Below are 21,664 nucleotides of genomic sequence, written 5' to 3'. Positions count from 1 at the left end.
TTCCTTGTATATTCTGGATATTTGTTCACTGTCAGATGTATAGTTTGCAAATGTTTTCTTCTATTCTGTAGGTTTTCTGTTAATTAGGTTGATCATTTCTTTGGCTGTGCAGCTTCATCGTTTCATTAAGTCTCACTTTAAAATTTTTGTTTATTGCCTGTGCTTTTGAGGTCTTAATCATGAATTATTTGCCTAGACTAACATCCAGAAAAGTTTTCCCAGGTTTTATTCTCCCATTTTTTTAATTTCATGTCTCCCATTCAAGTGTTTAATTCATTTATTTTTGTATATGGTGGGGACATAGGTCTAACTTCATTCTTTTCCATATGAGAATTCAATTTTCCTACACCATGTGTTGAAAGAGTGTCAAATATTCCTTAGTGTTTCTTCTTGTCAATTTTGTCAAAGATCAGTTAGCTGTATGTGGCTTAATTTCTGCGTTCACCATGATGTTTCATTGATCTACATGACTATTTTTATATGCACTGTCCCATAGTGTTTTGGCCACTATATCCTTCTAGTATATTTTGAAGTCAGGCAATGTGATGCCTCCAAATTTTTTTCTTTTTGTTGAAGATTGCTTTGTCTTTTCTGTCTTTTTTGGTTCCTTATGAACTTAAGAATTGCTTTTTCTAATTCCATGAACAAGGACATTGATATTTTTATAGGGATTGCTTTGAACATGTAAATTCCTTCAGGCAGTGTGTTCACTTTAACTACTATAGAACCTTTGTAAGTTGACCAGCCAAGGGACTATAGCAAACTGGGCAGCATATAGAGATGGTCAGCATAAGACACTTGGCCTACTGTACCAGTATGTCCATGTGGTACATGTCCAGTCTATAAAAATTAGGTCAACTTGAGAATTGAAAATGCTGCACTGGCATGGGAAGAAAAGCATGCTCCCTCCTCAGCTCACACATTCACAGCACAATGGCTTGGAAAAGTAGCAAGCCCCTCAGGACACCGCCACCCCATCCCTGGAGGACACTGAACCCCAGGCCAAGGATCATTGCTGACCTAGTGGAAGATGGCCATTTGCACCCCATCAAAGCTGAAAGGCTGGCCTAGGGGCTGCAGGGCCAAGGGCACTTCAGCACAGCTGCCTCAAACACATCAAGATCCAGGAGAGTAACCGGCCACTATGAGGCCATGAACCTTTGCAACCAGCCCACACTGTGACAAGAGCCTCCACTCCCCAGTGAGGACCCCTCCCAGCCTCACTTATTTATAAACCAGCAGCAGGCAGTGTGTGGCTGGCCCTTTGTACAGGCAGCCTCAAGGATGTTACTGGATGCACATTCAAGCACCTGGTAGGCGGTTCCTTCCCAGTGACTTGGCGGCAACCTGGGCCAGGCACACTGACATACTCAGACGTGCTCCAGCTCACAGATGGCTGCCTTAAAACTACTCTCCTGTGGGCTGTGGTTCTGTGCCTCTTCCCATGCCTCTGGGGTGCCTGGTCCCAGGGACATGTTTGCAATTTTTCTACCAGTACTCCAGTGGAAGCTGTAAAACACAAACCCAATGGTGCAACAGTTCTGATTGGTGGTTTTGGTCTGTGTGGAATTCCAGAGAACCTTACTGGAGTAAAAGGACTAGCTGCAGTTAGCAACCATGCAAAGGTTGACAACTTTGGACTTCGATACAAGCAGATAAAATGTATGGTCTACTCCAGTGGGGAGAAAACGCAGAATTGGAATGACAGTACTTATCTGGTGAATTAGAAGTAGAGCTGACACCTCAGCGTGCACTTGCAGGGAAGATTCCTGCAGGTGGGGCTGGGGTTTCTGTATTTAACACCAGCACAAAGTATGGGATCCTGGTATAAGAAGGAGGATTCCAATCAAATACAAAAAAGATTTCAGCATCATCACTGCCAGCAGGTCAAGAGAGGTGAGGGAGTTCAGTGGTCAGTGCTTTACTGTGGAGGAAGCAATTACAGGGGCTTTAGCTTTGGTGAAAGCCTGGAAGGCAGAATGAGCAGGAAATGTAATTTTCAGGAAAATCAGGAGGAATTTCAATTTTCCAATGAGCAAAGCTGCAGCAATAACAGTGGTAGAGGTTGGAGAAATTGTGGATATTGGCACATTTGCTCCAGAAGACATTCATATTCCTCAGATTTAGGTATCTCACCTTATAAAGGGAAAAAACAATGAGAAAATAATTGAGTGTTTATCAATTCACAAAGATGTAAATGGAAAAGCCAAATTTGGGAAACCTGGAGATGATATAAGGGAACGTATCATTGAGTGGGCAGCTCTTGAGTTTGAGGATGGCATGGTCCATATCCAATACAACACGAAGCCAATGAAGATCTAATCAATGCAGGCAGGGAAACAGCTGTTATTCTTTTTTTATTTGTTTATTTTTACATAATATACATGTGTTTATTAGGTTTCCATTTTTTTGCCTTCACAAAATTAAAAAGGCTTAAAATTTAATAACAATAACAATGTTTAAGATAAGGACTAGAAACAAAAACCTCGTAAAGAATGAATGAACATAAATACATTCAGAAAAGAAATCAGACAATTGCTACATCAAAATATTAAGCAATAATGATAATAATGCAAAGAAAGTAACATTCACATTGTCGGATAAGAGTATGTCTATAATAGAATGCTTTGACTCAGATTCAGGATGAAATCATTAGTTAACTTATTATTTATTTTAAGTCTCAAAAAATAGACAACTGATATTTATAAATAAAAGTAAAAGATAATTTCGAAAAACAGATCATGCCAAATCTTATAAATGATAGAAAAAGAAAAAATACTTCAAGATCATTCTACTTGATCTGTGTACACCTGATATTAAAATTGGAGAAAATAGGGCGGCGCCTGTGGCTCAGCGTGTAGGGCGCCGGCCCCATATGCCGAGGGTGGCGGGTTCAAACCCGGCCCCGGCCAAACTGCAACAAAAAAATAGCCGGGCGTTGTGGCGGGCGCCTGTAGTCCCACCTACTTGGGAGGCTGAGTCAAGAGAATCGCCTAAGCCCAAGGATTTGGAGGTTGCTGTGAGCTGTGTGACGCCACGGCACTCTACCGAGGGTGATAAGGTGAGGCTCTGTCTCTACAAAAAAAAATAAATACATAAAATTGGAGAAAATATATTATTGTAAGGGGGAAATTACAAACATATGTCACTTATCAATGAGGATGCAATATCCTAAACAGCATATTAACATGCCTTTTTTCTCCAGCCATGAATCATTTGCAATGATTAGAGGGGGGCATGTCAATCTAACAATGATAGGAACAATGCAGGTTTCCAGATAAAGTGACCTGGCTAACTGGACAATTTCTGGGAAGATGATAAAAGGAATGGTGGTGCTGTGGATTTAGCATCCAGTGCCAAAACCAAAGTGGTGGTCACCAAAGAGCATTCAGAAAAAGAAAATGTACATAAAAACATGAAGATATGTACCTTACCACTGACTGGAAAGCAGTGTGTCAACTGCATTATTACTGAAAAGTAATATCACCCAGGTTATCTGTGAATCCATCAAACAATCCAAGAATGCAATTCATTGGTCCCAGTGATGTCTTGTTCCTGGAGGAAAGCATCAATCAACTGAAGACCATAATTATTTTAAGGCTTAAATCTGGATTCACACACAAGCTGTTTTCCATGAGGACAAGAAGAAAGGGCTAACTCTGGGCTCTAGGAAGGCCTGACGGGAAGACACACAGAAGAGCACCAGGTATGACTTTTTCACTTTCAGCAAAACTCCTGCAGTGAAACAGATCACAAACTGAAATGTGGACACCTGTCCCAGGCTGGATGTTTTTCATTTTAAACCCTTTGTATTTAAGGTTTCAACTGCTCCAGGCAGCCCAGAGGAAGAAGGCTAGAAAACTAGAAAGGTTTACTGTATACTAACGAGCAGTACCTGATTAGTTTTCTTCTAATATTTCAGGCTTTATGCAGCCATTTAGAATTTATTCTCTTAAAAGTACTCGACGGAGGTGGGCAGGAAGATGGCCCACTAGAGGCAAGTTTCCCCAGAGGCTCCTGACCAGAAGGGGAGATTCTGGACAGATTTGGCCTCTGAAACTGAAAGAGGGGAGCTGAGATAAGAAAAAAAATAGACAAGCACACATGATACCAGCTGTGTAAACCTGTGATTCCAAGAAAGAGGTGCTAATGAACAAATTCCAGGTAGAAAGTCTGTTGCCAGGAGAAAAAGAGTCTCCTCCCCAAAGCAGGAGGCATGCTGCATTGTTTTCTCTGCAAGTGAGAAGGGGACAAAAGACCTCTCATTTTACCCCCTAAATGAGAGTGAGAGCTGCTAAATACTGGGCCTCTTCCTCCTCCAGAGTGGCCCCCCCATAAGCCTAGGCATTATCCTGCTCAGCATGAAAATAAATACTCTCCCTGCAATTCTGAACTTTCATTCCAAGCTTTCCCCCTTGTCTGGCAGTCTGAAGGTCTACCTCCTGCAGAGCTCAGAGTGTGTGGCCATTCCCTTGGTGGTCTGCGCATTCATTATACGGATAGAAGCTGGGAAACAGTGACTTCAGTAGAGGCAGAGAGGAATGGGAAGAGAGGGACATTTGGGAGAAAGAAATGCATGCGACATTGCACTGAGGGCAGTAGCACTACCCTCTTTTCAGACTTTAAGGGTGGAGCCACTGATTCTGGTGCAGAGGTACTGACCCCTGTTAAGACAGAGCCATTACTACCTAATTGGGACTTTATTTATTTTAAATTTTCCCCTTCTTTATTTTTATTAAATCATAACTGTATACATTAATGCATTAATGGGATATAATGTGCTGCTTTATATACAATTTAGAATCCTTACATAAAACTTGTTAACAAAGCCTTCACTTCACTTAATTATTGTGGTAAGACATTTATACTCTACACTTAATGGATTTGATATGTACCCTTGCAATATGCATGATAGACGAGGTCTCACTGTTTTACCCTCCCACCCTCCAACCACCCTTTCCCTTCCCCTCCTTCATCCTGGGCTATATTTCTGTTTTGTCTTTCATATGAAAATGTGCGTGATTATAAATTGGTTTCATAATAGTACTGAGTACATTGGATACTTTTTTTTACATTCTTGAGATACTTTACTAAGAAGAATATGTTCCAGCTCCATCCATGTAAACATAAAAGGGGTAAAGTCTAAATCTTTTTAAAGGCTGCATAATATTCCAGGATATACAGATACCACAATTTATTAATCCATTCAAAGGCACTTGAGCTTCTTCCATTAGTTGCCAATTATGAATTGAGCCACAATAAACAATCTGATGCAAATATCTTTGTTGTAAAATTACTTTTAGTCTTTTGGATATATACCTAGTAGAGGAACTGCAGGATGGAACGGCAGGTCTACTTTTAGTTCCTTAAGTGTTCTCCAAACTTCTTTCCAAAAGTAACATATTAGCTCCATTCCCACCAGCAATGCAGAAGTGTTCCCTTCTTTCCACATCCACACTAACGTGTAGTTTGTTGATTTTGCGATGTGGGCTACTCTTACTGGAGTTAGATGATATCTCAAAGGGGTTTTGATTTTCATTTCTCTGATGATTAAAGATGATGAGCAGATTTTCATGTGTCTGTAGGTCACATGCTTGTCTTCTTCAGAGAAGCTTCTGTTCAATTCTCTTGCCCACAATGAAATGGGATCACTTGTTCTTTTCTTCTTAATAATTTTAAGTTCTTTGTGGATTCTGGTTATTAAGCCTTTGTCAGAAAAATAACCTGCAAATATCTTCTCTCATTCTGAGGGCTGTCTGCTTGCTTTACTTGCTGTGTTCATAGCTGTGCAGAAGCTCAGAGATCAAACTTTCACTCTTCACAGATAATATGATTTTATACCTGGAAAACCCCAGGGACTCAACTGCAAAACTCTTAGAAGTGATCAAGGAATATAACAGTGTCTCAGGATACAAAAACCATGCTCACAAATCAGTAGCTTTTATATATACCAGTAATAGTCAAGCTGAAAAAAACAGTCAAGGACTCTATTCCTTTTACAGTAGTGCCAAAGATGAAATATTCGGGAATTCATAACAAAGGATGTGAAAGATCTCTATAAAGAGAACTATGAAACTCTGAGAAAAGAACTAACTGAAGACGTTAACAAATGGAAAAACATACCCCATGCTCATGGCTTGGAAGAATCAACTTTGTTAAAATGTACATTTTATCCAAAGCAATATACAAATTTAATGCAATCCCTGTTAAAGCACCACTTTCATACGTTAAAGATCTGGAAAAATAGTACCTAATTTTATATGGAATCAGAAAAAAAATCTAATAGCCAAGACACTATTCAGAAATAAAAACAAATCAGGAGGAATCATGCTATCATATTTCAGACTATACTATAAATCTATAGTGATCAAAACAGCATAGTACTGGCACAAAAATGGAGAGGTAGCTATATAGAACAGAAAAGAGAACCAAGAAATGAACCCAGATACTATTGTTATTTGATCTTTGATAAGCTTATCAAAAATTTAAATTGGGGCAAAGATTCCCTATTTAACAAATGGTGCTGGTAATTGGCTGGCAACATGTAGAAGACTGAAACTGGATCCACACCTTTCACCATTAACAAAAATTGAATCTTACTAGGTAAAAGATTTTTTTTTTACCATAACCGTTTATTAAAGTAGATACAGAACACTTCTTTTCTCAAATTTCAATACTGTTTTGCATGTTTTCTGTTTGTGAAACAACTCCTATTATGTTTATAACCCCAAATTTCAATTGTTAACAGATTAACTTAATATTCACTTCTCAAACACAGTTGATAATCTTCAGGGGAAAATACATCAAAAGCATATATACAATTATAGAAGTTCTTACTATACATGTAGCATGGAAGATGCATTTTATTACTTTTTACATATTCTAAAAGACATTCAAATGAAGATAAATAGATTCAAACTGGCTGACAGACTGTTCTGTTGGTTGAGGTCCTTTATTTTATTTTTTGTGATAAGAAAATCCAAAATTATTAACATTGAATTTCTCATCATACATTCATCTAAAAACAGTTAAACTTGTAAAGGAAGATTATAGATTAACTGGTTAATTTAGGTTTTTTATACTGGCTTATTATTAAATTAATTTATTGCTGGGGATATCTGCTAGAGAAGGAAAAATGTTTTGGAGAAACTTCTTCCAGTTATTAGAATTTGGTAAAGAAACAAAATGAAAACAAAAGGAAAAAATAATTGCAAAGCCTTATGATGCTATTTTTTGGACTAGTCTTTTATGTTCAGATGATCTTTTTAAGTGTTTTCATTTTCATAAAGGTAAATACCTGAAAAGAAAGACAGATTGTATATGGTTTTTCCCAAAATATAGCTTTTAAAAAAATATATACATATATCTATAAGCTAAAATTATGCAAAACCAATAAACAAAACACAGTATAGAAAGCGGATGCAGCATATAGATTATAAAATGTCCCCACAGCAGTTGGGGGCTTCCCCCTCCCTTTACCTGTTTCATGATTTTATAATCACACCTAAGTATTATAAAGCCTGAAATAAAGGCACTACTGATAACAGGTAGTGCAAAAAAGCTCAGATATTTCTTTGAATAAAATACTTTTAAATGAGTAGATTAAAATGCAAAATGGCACATTTTTTCAACTCATTCCAGTGTCAAAGCTTAACCAAAAACCGAAATATACAAATGCAGCCTGGAAACATTTTAGTGCAAATACGAAAAGTAATGGCATAATTTAGTTACTTTAATAAGGTATTGTATGGGTAGGGATTTTTTTTATGAGGGACAAAGAATGTAATGGCATCTGGTGCAATGTCTTCAAACTTAAGAAAACAAAATAAGAGGTGAAAACTCACCTACTAATTATTTAATTTATCAATCTAACATATAAGGGGAGACTAAAGTGTGATTTGTGAAGAACAGAATATTTTCTTAGATTTGTTGATGGCAGCAAAAAATAACATACGAGTTCTCCTGAAGTCTGTACACAGAAGTCAGCATTGCAAGAAGAGAACATTAAACTTGCCGAGGAGCTGGGGAGAAGCAGAGACGAAGTCACAAGTCATCGAAAGCTGGAAGAGGAAAGATCTGTGCTGAATAATCAGTTGTTAGAAATGAAAAAAAGAGAATCCAAGTACATAAAAGATGCAGATGAAGAAAAAGCCTCCTTGCAAAAATCCATCAGTATAACTAGTGCCTTACTCACAGAAAAGGATGCAGAGCTGGAAAAATTGAGAAATGAGGTCACAGTGCTCAGGAGAGAAAACGCCTCTGCCAAGTCCTTGCATTCAGTTGTTCAGTCTCTAGAGCCCGATAAGGTGAAGCTTGAGCTCAAGGTAAAGAACTTGGAGCTTCAACTCAAAGAAAACAAGAGGCAGCTCAACAGCTCCTCAGGTAATACTGATACTCAGGCAGAAGAGGATGAAAGAGCCCAGGAGAGTCAGATTGATTTCCTAAATTCAGTAATAGTGGACCTTCAAAGGAAGAATCAAGATCTCAAGATGAAGGTAGAGATGATGTCAGAAGCAGCCCTCAATGGGAATGGGGATGAGCTCAACAATTATGACAGTGATGACCAGGAGAAACAGTCTAAGAAGAAGTCTTGCCTCTTCTGTGACATTTGTGACTGCTTTGAGCTGCATGACACAGAGGATTGTCCTACTCAGACACAGATGTCTGATGACCCTCCCCACTCTACACACCATGGCAGTCAGAGTGAGGAACGCCCGTACTGTGACATCTGAGAGATGTTTGGCCACTGGGCAGCCAACTGCAATGACCACAAGACCTTCTGATGAAGCCTCAAGTCAAGAACTTGGCTTTTTCAGGCGTGTTAGTGTTTAAGCAATTTAACACCAGCATTGTGTGTACAGACTTCAGGAGAACTCATATGTTAATTTTTGATGCCATCAACAAATCTAGGTAAAAGATTTAAACGTAAGACATCACACTATAAAGATACTTTGAGAGAGTGCAGGGCAAACCCTTGAAGAAATTCACCTGGCAGTATCCTTTATGAGGGGACCCCTCCAGGCAATTGAAGCAACACCAAAAATACATTACTTGGATATTATCAAAGTAAAAACCTTCAGATTGGGAGTTTAATGGGTGGGGGTGCTGACCGTGATTTGGACATTCAAGGGTGAAGCCACTGACTCCTGGTTGGGACTTTTGCCTGTGGGAGTGTGGACTCTCAAAGGGTGCAGTCATTGATGCCTGGTTTGGACTTTAAAGGGCTGGGCACTGACACCATGTTTGGACTTTGAAGGGTAAATGAACTGATTTCCAGTTCAGACTTACAAGGCTGGAGGTGCTGATGCCTTAGTCCTAACTGTGGCTAGTGATCTTTTCAGAATTGGTCATACACAGGAGGGGGCAGTCTCCATCCTCTTGTGTATGTTGGCTGTAAATGTCTGTGGATTTCTACTATCTAGGAATTAAGAGACCCTTTTATCTCTCCCTACCAGGCAGTGATTGTACTGTCCAGGTCAATCTGTTGAGAACTCTAGACATGGGCTGTCCACCTGGGGTCTCTCTGAGGTTGAGCTGTGGTTGTTTTAAAGTGGGAAAGAACTGAATATCCTCCACCATCTGTCACTTATCAAAGGAAAAATGACAATGTGTCTGGGTTCCTTTATAGATACTCTATGCTAGTCCATATATCTACATCTCTGTTTTTCTGCCAGTACCACGCTGTTTTAATCACGATAGACTTGGAGGATAACCTAAAATTTGGCAACGTGATGCCTCCAGATTTCTTTTTAATTCTAAGAATTTTATTTACTAATACGGTTTTTCTGGTTCCATATGAATTGACGTACTATTTTTTCAAGATCTTAAAGGTCTGACATTGGTGCTTTGATGGGTATTGCATTGAATCTATAGATTTCTTTGGGTATTACGGAAATTTTAACAATGTTGATTCTTCCCAGCCATGGGCATGGTACGTTCTTCCATTTGTTAACATCTTCGGCTAGTTCTTTTCTCAAGGTTTCATAGTTCTCTTTACAGATATGTTTCACATCTTTTGCTAGATATATTTCCAAGTATTTCATCTTCTTTGGCACTACTGTAAAAGGAATAGAGTCCTTGACCATATTTTTGGCTTGACTATTGTAGGTATATATAAAAGCTACTAATTCACATGTATTGATTTTGTATCCCGAGACACTGCTATATCCCTTGATCACTTCTAAGTGCTTCATATTTGAGTCCCTGGGGTATTCCAGGTATAAGATTATCTAAAAAAGTGAGATTTTGACCTCTTCTGTCCTTATTTGAATAACCTTGATCCCCTTCTCTTGCCTGATTGAGAAGTCTAGGACTTCTAGTACTGTGTTGAATAACAGTGGTGACAGTGGGCATCCTTGTCTAGTTCCAGATATGAGTGGAAATGTTTTCAATTTTACTCCATTCAATATACTATTGGCTTTGCATTTGCTGTAGATGTCCTCTATCAGTGTAAGATATAGCCCCTCTAAGCCTATTTCTTAAGTATGCTAATCATGAAAGGATATTATCAAAATCCTTTTCTGTATCAATGGATAGAATTATATGGTTTTTGATTTTATTTATATGGCATATTATAATTATAGGTTTATATATGTTGAGCTAAACTGGTAACCCTAGAATAAAACCAACTTGAACATAGTGTATAACTTTTTTAATATGTTGTTGAATTCTTTTTTATAGGATCTTATTGAATATTTTTGCATCAATATTTATTAATGGTATTATTCTATATTTATCTTTCTTTGTTGGGCCATTTCCTGGTTTGGGAATCAGGGTGGTATTTGCTTCATAGAATGTGTTGGGGAGGATTCCTTCCTTAACTTTGTTTTAGAAAATATCATGTAATGTAGGTACTAGTTCCTCTTTGAAAATTTGGTAGAATTCTGATGTGAAATCATCTGGTCCCAGGATTTTCTTTTTTTGGAGAGTCTATATACTTGCTGCTATTTCAGTGCAGAATATAGGTCTATTTGAAATCTCTAATTCTTTCTGGTTGAATTTAGGAAGGTGGCGTACTTCCAGGTATTGGTCCATTTCCTCCACCTTTTCATATTTCTGAGAATAGAGTTTTCTTACAGTAATCATTGAAGATTTTTTTTTTGAATTTCTGTGTTATCTGTTGTTATTTCCTTTTTTGTTTCTAATAGAAGTTATTATAGATTATACTTTTCTGTTTATTGGTTAGTCTAGCCAGAGATTTATTGATTTTATTCACCTTTCCAAAGAACCAAATTTTTGTTTTGCTGATCTACTGAATGATTCTTTTGTTTTCAATTTTATTTAATTCTGCTTTAATTTTGGTTATTTCTTTTCATATGGTAGGTTTGTAATTAGATTGTTCTTCTTTTTCCAGTTTCTTGAGATGTCCTAATAAGTTGCTGACTTGCTCCCTTTCTGTTTTCTTGATGAAGGTATCTAATACTATGTATTTCCCTCTAAGGACTGCCTTTGCAGTATCCCACAGTTTCTGTCTTCATTATTATTTTGATCGCCAAATCTGATGATTTCTTTCTTAATCTCATATTTAATCCAGCTATCATTCTTTCCATGACTTTGCTTGAGTATGAAGATTTCTGCTACTGTTGAGTTCAATTTTTATTCTGTCATCACAGTCCAAGAAAGACAAGGAATCATTTCTATTCTTTTGAATTTGATACAATTAGACTTGTGTCCTAAGATATGATCAACTTTGGAGGATGATCCATGGGATGAAGAGAAGAATGCGTATTGAGTTTTATTAACATGAAATGTTCTGTAAATTTTCCCCAGGGTGAAGTTTAAGTACATTGTTTCCTTCTTTAGTTTCTTCGTGGAGGGTCTATCCAGAACTGCCAAAGGGGTGTTAAAATCTCCAACTATTATACTGCAGGAAGATATCAAATTAGTCATGTCAGTTAGTCTTTCCTTTATAAATTGAGGAGCATTCAGGTAGGGTGTATAAATGTTAATTATTGAAATCTCTTCACAGTGAGTCTTTCCCTTGACAAATATATAGTATCTTCCTTATTTTTTCTTATTTTAGTTGGCTTAAATCAAATTACATCTGCAAATAAGATGGCAACTCCTGCTTTTCTGATTTTCATTTGCCTGTAAATGAATGACCCATCCTTTCTTTCATCCTGAGTCTTTCTTTCTTCTTTGAGATAAGATTAGTCTCCTGTAGGCTACAGACATATGGTCTGAGTTTTTTGTTTGTTTGTTTGTTTGTTTGTTTGTTTTTTATCCAGTCACCCAACCTGTGTTTCTTGGAGGAGAATTTAAGCCATTCACATTATGGAAGAATTGATAGGTATAGTAGTGTATTGGCTGTCATGTTTTTCAAAGGTCCTGTGTATATTTTTAATTATTTAACTGTTGCAGGAATACAAGGCCCAATGAAGAGAAAGAGCAACCAAACACCACGTTTATAAGAGGAAGGGCTTTATTCACCAGCCGGGAGCTTACGGCATAGAAGAATTCCAAACGGCCATGCTCCCCAACTGTCTTGGTCTTTCCCTTTTTATTGACAGTCAGAAAGTTCCACCCCACAGGTACCCTTCTCACCGGCCAGTTTGAATCAAGCAGGAGATGACATTCCCGCCCCTACAGACTACAGGATTTCACAGAACTTGGAAATTTCCAAGTTTCAGGAAGTTAAGTTTACAAATACCCAAGAGCTGAGTCACCGTGGAGAGGACCCTGCATGTGTATACTTGTGGTCTCCTTGAGAAAACCTGTTCTTCTAGATCTCACCCTTCTCGGGTATCATCTCTCATTCCCCCTTTTTGAGACTCCAATATATTTTAATTTGGGGTCTCAATATCAGCTTGTTTCTGCAGGTGCAAATATTAATTACTTTTCAGCACTGAGATTTTAGGGACTGTGACTCTTGGTGGGTTCTCTACTCAGGCCTTAATAGTACCATGGTGGTGCGCTGATATACATACGAGTTTTTACTTTTCCCTGTGACATTTCCCCCCTTTGCCAAAAGTTCAAAGTCCAATTAAGATAAGTCCCTCAAGGAGTTTCCTCAGGCTTCAGCCATGCATTGACCAGCCAGCTCCCAGTATGTGCCTGGAGCAGGGCATGTCGATTGTCGCAGGGTATGTCGATTGTCTTAAAAGTTACCTTTACTTTCCAAGGGTCAGGGAAGCCCTATTCAGCCAGCTGTGATGACTCTAGATGAGGATTCTTTCCATCTTCACTGCTGTGCGTGTGGTCAGAATGATGGTGTAAAGTCCTTTCTACCTTGGTTTCAGGGGGACCAAGTTCTGATTCCAGACCTATACTTGGTCCCCTTGATCTTCCAGAGAGAAAAGATGTAAAGACGCAAATGACTAAACAGAACACAGTTAATTACCCCGGTGGAGATTTTCCTTGTTACTCTTTATAGGGTTTTTGTATATTCAGTTCAGTCTTTCCAAGTTCTTTTAGGAGTTCCAGCTTAATTGCAGAAAATTGACAGAGGCCTCTTTGAACAACACCAGTGGCAAGGCCTGCCAGTTAAGCTTTGCTTCCTGACAGAGTTTACCAATTTCTGCTCTTATGGTACTGTTTACGCGCTTTACCCTGTCTAAGCTTTGAGGCCTATTAATTATTCAAAGTTTTAGCTTATTATTTGTCCTAGTTCTGTTATGAAGGCTAGACCATTGTCAAATTTAAAACAGTGGCTACCTAAACCATGGGATGATTTCTCTGGGAAATATTTTTACTACTTTAGGAGTCCTTTTTATCATGATGGGGAAGGCTTTTACTTATTCCAAGTCTGATAGACCATCACCAGCCAGTACTTGTTCCCTCTAAACCTGGTCATTTCAGTAAAGTCTACCTGGAAGTCCTTGAAGGGCATTGCTCCATACGAATGGATCTCTGGGGGTACCACTTGTTCTTGGCACGAATTGAACTGGCTGCCAGTGACACACTGTAGACTGACAGTTTTGGCCAGGGCTGCCAGGTGGGAGATGTAGAAGTATTGGCCAAGCAACTTCATCAAATATTCCTGTCACGGTGGCTCCTAGAATCTGGGGGACTGCTACTCATTCGTCTGGCATCTTTATTCATCCTCCCTCTGCTTCCTGATTCCCCTCTGCTGCTAACCATTTCTTCTCCTCCCAGGAGTAGATAGGGGTGATCACAGGGACCCAAGGGATGAGGGGAGCCACTCGTGACACCTGTTACATCTGGGAGGCAGCCCTCTTTGACTCAGTGTCAGCTCTGGTGCTCCCCTTAGTGATGGTGGAAGCATCTCTTTGAAGTTCACGACAGTGCATAACTGCCACTTTCCGAGGTTTCCATACTGCCTCTAGCAGCTGAAGTTATCTCCTGCTGATATTTAATGTCTTTTTTTTCCCCCAGAATTTAATAGTCCCTTCTCCTTTTACAATATCCTGCATACTTGGAGAGTCAAAAAAGTATACTTAGAGTCTGTGTAAATATTTATACTTTTTTCTTGGCTTAACTCTAAGGCTTGGGTCAAGGCAATTAACTCAGCCTTCTGAGCAGATGTCCCTTGAAGTAGAGGCTTAGCCTCCAGTCTCTGTTAAGGTAACCACTGCATACTCAGCCCGCCACTCACCTTGCGCTGTCACGTAACTACTTCCATCTACATACAAGTCCCAGTCTGCATCTGTCCAAGGCTGGTCACACAAGTCAGTTCTTCTAGAGTACACATTATCTATAACTTCTGTACAGTCATGCTCAGTCTCTCTTCCACTGACTGGAAGGAGCGTGGCTTGGTTTAGAGTGTTGCATTAGAGAGCTAAAAGTGTCCCTCAGTGTCCACTAAATTGACCACAGAGTGCGGTACTTTCACTCTGAGATCGTGCCCTAGAGTCAGCGTATGAGCTTCTTGCACAAGGAGAGCAGTAGCGGCTAGAGCCTGTAAATAGGGTGGCCAACCTTTTGCCACTCTATCCAACTGCTTAGAGAGGTAGGCTACAGGCCTTGGCAAGGACCTAAACAGCTGGGTTAATATACCCACAGCCATTTTATCACTCTCTGAGACATACAGAGTAAAAGGCTTGGCCAAGTTTGGCAGTCTCAATGCAGAAACAGCCATCAGCCTCATCTATAGCTGGGAGAAGGCATGTTCCTCTTTTCCTCCCCACTCCAAGGGCACTCTCTCCTCTCCTTTAGTTGCCTCATATAAGGGCTTAGCTAAAACGGCAAAGTTAGGGATCCAAAGACGATGGAAGCCAACCGGGCCTAAGCATTTTTAAATCTGCTTTTGGCTCATGGGGTTGAGGAGGTAATTAATGACCCGCCTCCATTTCATGCCTAGATACCTCTACCCCTGCTGGATAGTAAATCTCCGATAATGTACTGGCTGCTGGCAAATCTGGGCCTTCTGTTTGGATAATTTATAGCCACATACCTCTAGATGTCATAAAAGACAGTCCATACCTCGGGCACAGGCCTCCTGGGTAGAATGTCCTGAAAAGAGGTCATCGACATATTGGAACAGCACACATTCTAATTCCTCAGCCTGGAATTTCTGGAGGTCACAAGCCAGCCCTTCTCCAAAAATTGTGGGTGTTTTGAACCCCTGTGGCAACTTGGTCAATGTGTACTGTTTCCATGTCTGGTCTCTCCCACTGGAAAACAAACAGTCTCAGGCTTCCCAGAGCCAGCCTTATACTGAAGAAGGGTTCTTTTAAGTTCATACAAGAGGGCCACTTGGCTTCTGCTGGCAGCAGATTCAGCAGAGTAGGATGAAGTGTTTACAGTTACACCATTTACTGGGAAATTCTAGATAACATTTAATACTGCACAAGTTTCCAGTGTAGCCAACAGGTGACCTTTGTGGAGTCTTAAGGCTTCAGAGAAAATATAACTACTGCATGTAATTCTATACTCTTTGACCAGTCTCTTAGTCCCATTTAACAGATCAATTTAGTAAAACAGTTAGGTCTCATTTTATGAGTTGATAGTACAGACAAGGCTGGGATATAAATACAGGTGGACCACAGCCTCTTTTTCCTCCTTTTAAACTATTTTTATCTCTCCAATTTCTCTTTTTACTAAAGGCAAATTATAGTAGAACTAACTTATTTGCCAAAATAAACTGTACCTTCAGTATACGGGGTCTGATTATTTGCATAAAGTGCAGTAAGAATAATTAATTATTAGACATCTAGGATCTTCTTTTCTTTAAAATTGACTTTGCTGGAACCTCTTATAAGGAATCTCAGGCTGGACTTTTTGAAATCCTTTCAGAACCCAGGTTTCAACTGTGCCTTTAGATATCTGTATGCATTGGGTAAATTCCTCTTCTCTTGAAGTTCCCAAGCACATTTCAATTCCCAGACCCGTTAGCAAGTGACTGTCATTACGTACCACAGATCAGGAAATGTTACTGATGGGTATCTGGCCAGTTTTCCAAAGGGCTTTTTTATTGGCCTTATAAAGTCAACCTTAATTCTTTAATGCAGTCTACACACCTCTGGAAATGCTATTCCAGCCAAAGCTTTGGTAAAATAACCAGTGCCTTCATCATGTCCTATAGAACAAAACAGATTCTTATTGAACTTATGCAAATAACTATATTGTCAGAAAGTAAGAGTACTTACAAATGGCTTTCAAATTCCAGAGAAATCAAGGAGAGAGAAAAATACATGTTTCAAACTCTGCTCATAAGTATATATACATTTCTTGAAAAGCTACAAATAGCTCAAAAGACAAAAAAAGATTTTCTTGATTTCTGGAAAACAGAACACAGAAAGAATCATTCAAGCAAAAAGCCATTACACACTAGACAAGTTCCATGTAACTGATTTCTGTTCTTTTGAAGTTAGGTTAGCAATACTCATAGACATGTTAACTTTCCAAGGAAAGTTCTAAAAATCGGCTTTTTAGTCCAAAGGTATTCAATTTCCAAAGATATCAGAAATTTGAATTTGAGAGAATTCATCAGCTTCTCTTAATATTTCTTTTTCTTTTTAGGATGAACTTTGGATTCAGACAGTTACATAAGAAATAGTTTTTTTTTTTAGATGAATTAAAATTATTACCAACCATATATGTTAGGACAGAGCAATGTCTTATACATTAGGACAGACCAATGCTTTATACATTAGGACAGACAAATGCTTTATAATATTGGAACATATATGTATAAAACCATAATCCACATAAAATTCATCACCATTTCATATTTGACAATGTTTCCTATATATTTTTAATAAATCAAATAAGTTTAATTTGTTTTTCTGTGACTTTCAATGGTCTTAATATTTCAAGAAGACCAAATTTATAGTTGTTTTTTGTTGTTGTTGTTGTTTGTTTGTTTGTTGGTTGGCCTGAGCCAAGTTTGAATCCGCCAGTCTCAGTGCATGTGGCCCAGCATTGCAACTACTGTCTTACAGGCACCAAGCCACAGATTTAGTGTTTTTATTTTGGAAGATTCCTCAAATATCAAAGGCCTAAAACATTTGTTTAAACAAAATTACAAGCCAAAAGATTTGAAAGGAAATGCATAGTCAACTGGGTCACATGTAAATTCTTTCACAAATTCTCTTTTATGAGCTTTTTTAACCTGCACAGACCATCTACAAGCATTTTAAACTTTCTTTAACGTTTGCCCTGCCTTCCACTTTCTTACACAACCATGCTGTTTTAGGACAAAATTATCACGCAAGATTCTTTCTTTACACAATACCATTTTCCTTTCTGTTTAATTTCTCTTACTCTCAAAAACTCACTTCCCACAAAACAGGATCCCAATTTACCATGAAGTTACCCATTCACTCAGCCAAACTGATAACTAGAAGGTTTAAAAGGCAAAAATCTTATCCTTTGACAAAGAGTCAGTTTACCCAACAATTTAAACAACAAAATTATTACATTTTACAAATGAGAGACATTTTATGAGATGTAACATTGATACAGAATTTTCCCACTCAGGGCTGGAAAGGGAACCACCATTTTTCAGGCTCAGGTGAGCTTAGACATCAGACTCCCATCTCCAGGCACAAACCCTCTGAGCCCCAGCAAGCTCATGGACAAATCAGCCTGAAACCTTTTGGACAGCTCCACCTTCACTAAGGTGCACACACCCTAATCCCCTCCCCAGACAAAAACTACAGCAAAGACCCAATAACCTTGTCCAAGGTGAGGCACTTCATTCATTCATTTGCTAGAACACCCCTTCAGTTTGTAAAGGTATTTTTCCATCTACCAAGTCCTGGCCAAAATATCTCTCAGGACCAATTATTTACCCATAGAAAAAGGACTTATGCAGGAAACCTCTGATCTGGGCCTCCTCCTCCCTTCCAGGGGCTATTCACCTTGGAGACCTGTTGCTTATATGGATACAGCTTTGTCCAGCACGAGATTTACACTCTCTTCCCCAGATTTTCAAGGGCCATCCAGAGCTCACTGGACTTCTTCAACCGCAACACTTTTCAAGGCACGACCCCTCTGCCAATAGCTCTGGTACCCCCCACTCTCTCTGCAGGCCCCTCAATCCAACAAAATGCCATTTTATCACTGATCTGTGGCCCGTGGGCTCAATTCTCAAATCCCTGAGACCAAACACTCACTGAAGAAATTCCATTAACAAAACTACACCAACATCCTTTCTAATGTCTTTTCATTTCTCCCAAGTCCCACATGGCCACGTGGCCACCACCAAAGACAGAAAGCTGAAAACCTGGAAATTCCAGTTTATCTCAGAACAGCCGGGGGACAAAGTTGGAGCAGGGAAGAAGGGCACACTCACACATTCCTTTCACCTCATGAATGGCGGAGGGTGGGGGTGGGAAACCCCATCTATTGTTACCCATCTCAGTCATTCTCAAAGCACTCACATACACACAATTCCAACTCACTTCTTAAACTGGGCAGCCTCGATTTCCCACTGAAGCTGCCACTTAGCCATAGGAGGCAAAACAACACTCCCCTAGGCCCTGTGAAGGGAGTCCAACTCCACCCTTGGAGTTCTCTCAGTCACACCACATTCCACACATGTAGTGGGATTCCCAGATCGATCATACCTTGCTTTAGATGTCTCCCTGTGTAGGTACCCGTTCCTGCATGCCAGTTCCTCATAGTGTTTGACTCCTTGAAACCACGCTGACAGGGTCCTTTCTCAGCCCAGTCGAGGTGTCCACACAGAGAGGCCAAACTGTCTCACTGGCACGCTCAGTGGTTCACGTCACCCATGCCGATTAGGGGCCCCCACATGGGGGTTCAGAGGATTGGCGGAAACTACCAGGTGCCTGTTTTCTCCAGGGGTGATCTCGCTTCCCAGTCAGGGAACCAAAAATGTTGCAGGAAGACAAGGCCCAACAGAGAGAAAGAGCACCCAAACACCACGTTTATAAGAGGAAGGGCTTTATTCACCAGCCAGGAGCTTATGGCATAGAAGAATTCCAAATGGCAATGCTCCCCAATTGTCTTGGTTTTTCCCTTTTTATTGACAGTCATAAAGTTCCACCCCACAGGTACGTTTCTCATTGGCCAGTTTGAATCAAGCAGGAGATGGCATTCCCGCCCCTACAGAACTACAGGTTTTCACAGAACTTGAAAATTTCCAAGTTTCAGGAAGTTAAGTTTACAAATTCCCAATAGCTGAGTCACCATGGAGAGGACCCTGCATGTGTATCCTTGTGGTCTCCTTGAGAAGACCCGTTCTTCTAGACCTCACCCTTCTTGGGTACCCTTTCTCATCACCCCTGTGGAAGTTAGATTTTGCTGTTCAAATCTGGGTATGTTTATTTTGGGGTAGAACATTGTACTGTTCATTATGGAAAATGGATCTGAGTATTTTCTGGAGAGCTGGTCTAGGAATTTCAAATGTCCTCAACATGTGGACATCAGTAAGTATTTGATTTCTCCATCACAAATGAAACTCAGTTTAGCTGAACACAGGGTCCTTGGCTAAATGTTGTTTTGTTTTAGAAGATTGAAGGTTGAAGACCCTCCTCTTCTGGCTTGAAAATTTTTGGCTAAATGATCTGCAGTCAACCTAATATTTTTCTCATCGTAGGTAAGACTTTTGTTATGACTGGCTGCTTGCAGGATTTTTTTAATTCATAGTAATTTTGGCATAGTTAATTACAATGTGTCTAGGAAATACTTTATTTGGATTGAGTCATCCTAGGATTCTGAAACTATGTGCTATCTAGATTTCTGTACCTCTTGCATTGCGTGGGAAATTCTCCTCTATAATATCTTGGAGTACAACATCTGTGCCTTTAGGATCATCCTCTATTTCAGGAGTCCCTACAACTTGGATGTTTGAAATGATCACACAACTCTCTCATGGAATGTTCTGTTCTTGTTCTTCAGGAATCCCTACAACTTGGATGTTTGAAATGATCACACAACTCTCTCATGGAATGTTCTGTTCTTGTTCTTCAGGAATCCCTACAACTTGGATGTTTGAAATGATCCCACAACTCTCTCATGGGATGTTCTGTTCTTTTTCTTCTTTTTTCAGCCTCTTTAAATGCTTGGGATCATTCAAAAGACTTGTCTTCAATTTCTGAGATCCTTTCTTCTGCCTGCTCAAATCTATTACTGAGAGACTCTACTGTATTTTGAAACTTTATGAATAACTTTTGTACTTCCTTGATCTCTGCTATGTTTTCTCATTATGTCCATAGTCTTGGTGACATTGTTCTTGAATTCATTAATTTCTTGAGATAACTTTTGAACTACTGTTTGCATTTCTATTTCCATCCTTTTCTCCATTCTATTCATCTTATTTTCAATCCATATTCTGAATTTTCTTTCTTTCTTTTTTTTTTTTTCCCGAATTCCCTTTCTGACATTTCAGCCATTTCTCTATGTATGGTAATTTCTGTTATATTTTCTTTGTCATCCCTTGGGGAAGTTGATCTATTCTGTTTATTGTAGGATAATATTTAGAAATAAACATATCCTACATCAAGCACACAAAGTAAATTCAGTGTGAGTTTAAAATGACTTGCTTTTCTTTCTGAGGCTTAAGAGATCTGGACCCCTCCTGGGTTACTCACAGAGTTAGGCTTTTTTGGAGTTGTAAAATTCCTTAGGCTTTTTCTCTGAAGCTGTACACCCCATGAAGCCTGAGATCCAAGGGCATGCTGCCCTTCCTCAGAGATACGGGCCAGAGGGTTGACATATGTTAACAACATATTGTCAGAAGTCTATAGGTACTCTGCCCTGAAGGAAGGACACAGTCATTACTTCATACTGAGTGAACTGAGTGAATGCTTGAAGATATTCTATCAACTCTGTTCCCCTATGGCTATTTTCGTCTTTGTGACCTGCTCGGAAACTAGTCACTGTTTAGAGGAAGAGATTTACTACACAGGTGATTGCATTGATATGATAAATATTTCCTTTCAAGTTAAATTACAGTTATGTAAAAAAGAAGATAAGATGATGAAACTAATAGATAATAGATTAGGTGTGTACGTGATTGGAAGAGTACAAAACTAAAACTTGGAATAAAGAATTTTGCTATATGCCATCCCATGGTGTATAGTCTGTTTCTTGACTTAATAATTACAGAAGCGAGTTTACACCCACGGCAAAGCTGCTGTTCGTTCGCATCTCTGGTCATGCAACATTTATTTATGTTGTAAGAGTTCTTCCATGGTTCCTCCCCATGAGTATTTTTTGAAATTTGACAATTATATTGCAGAAAATTAAAACTGGTGTGGTGAGACTGAATTGGTGTCCCAAGAATTGGATCTAA

At 39.2% G+C, this 21,664-nt stretch overlaps 2 pseudogenes; both read left to right on the top strand.

The window, feature by feature from the left end:
- The first annotated feature begins 1,392 nt into the window (after window positions 1-1,392).
- On the top strand, window positions 1,393-3,481 carry LOC128574062 (succinyl-CoA:3-ketoacid coenzyme A transferase 1, mitochondrial-like; annotated as a pseudogene).
- Window positions 3,482-4,149: 668 nt separating this feature from the next.
- Window positions 4,150-8,783, top strand: LOC128573443 (CAP-Gly domain-containing linker protein 1-like; annotated as a pseudogene).
- The last annotated feature ends 12,881 nt before the right edge of the window (window positions 8,784-21,664 follow it).

This window comes from Nycticebus coucang, chromosome 21, assembly GCF_027406575.1.
Source record: "Nycticebus coucang isolate mNycCou1 chromosome 21, mNycCou1.pri, whole genome shotgun sequence".
In the NCBI taxonomy this organism is placed as follows: Eukaryota; Metazoa; Chordata; class Mammalia; order Primates; family Lorisidae; genus Nycticebus; species Nycticebus coucang.
This window is presented reverse-complemented; position numbering and strand designations above follow the sequence as displayed.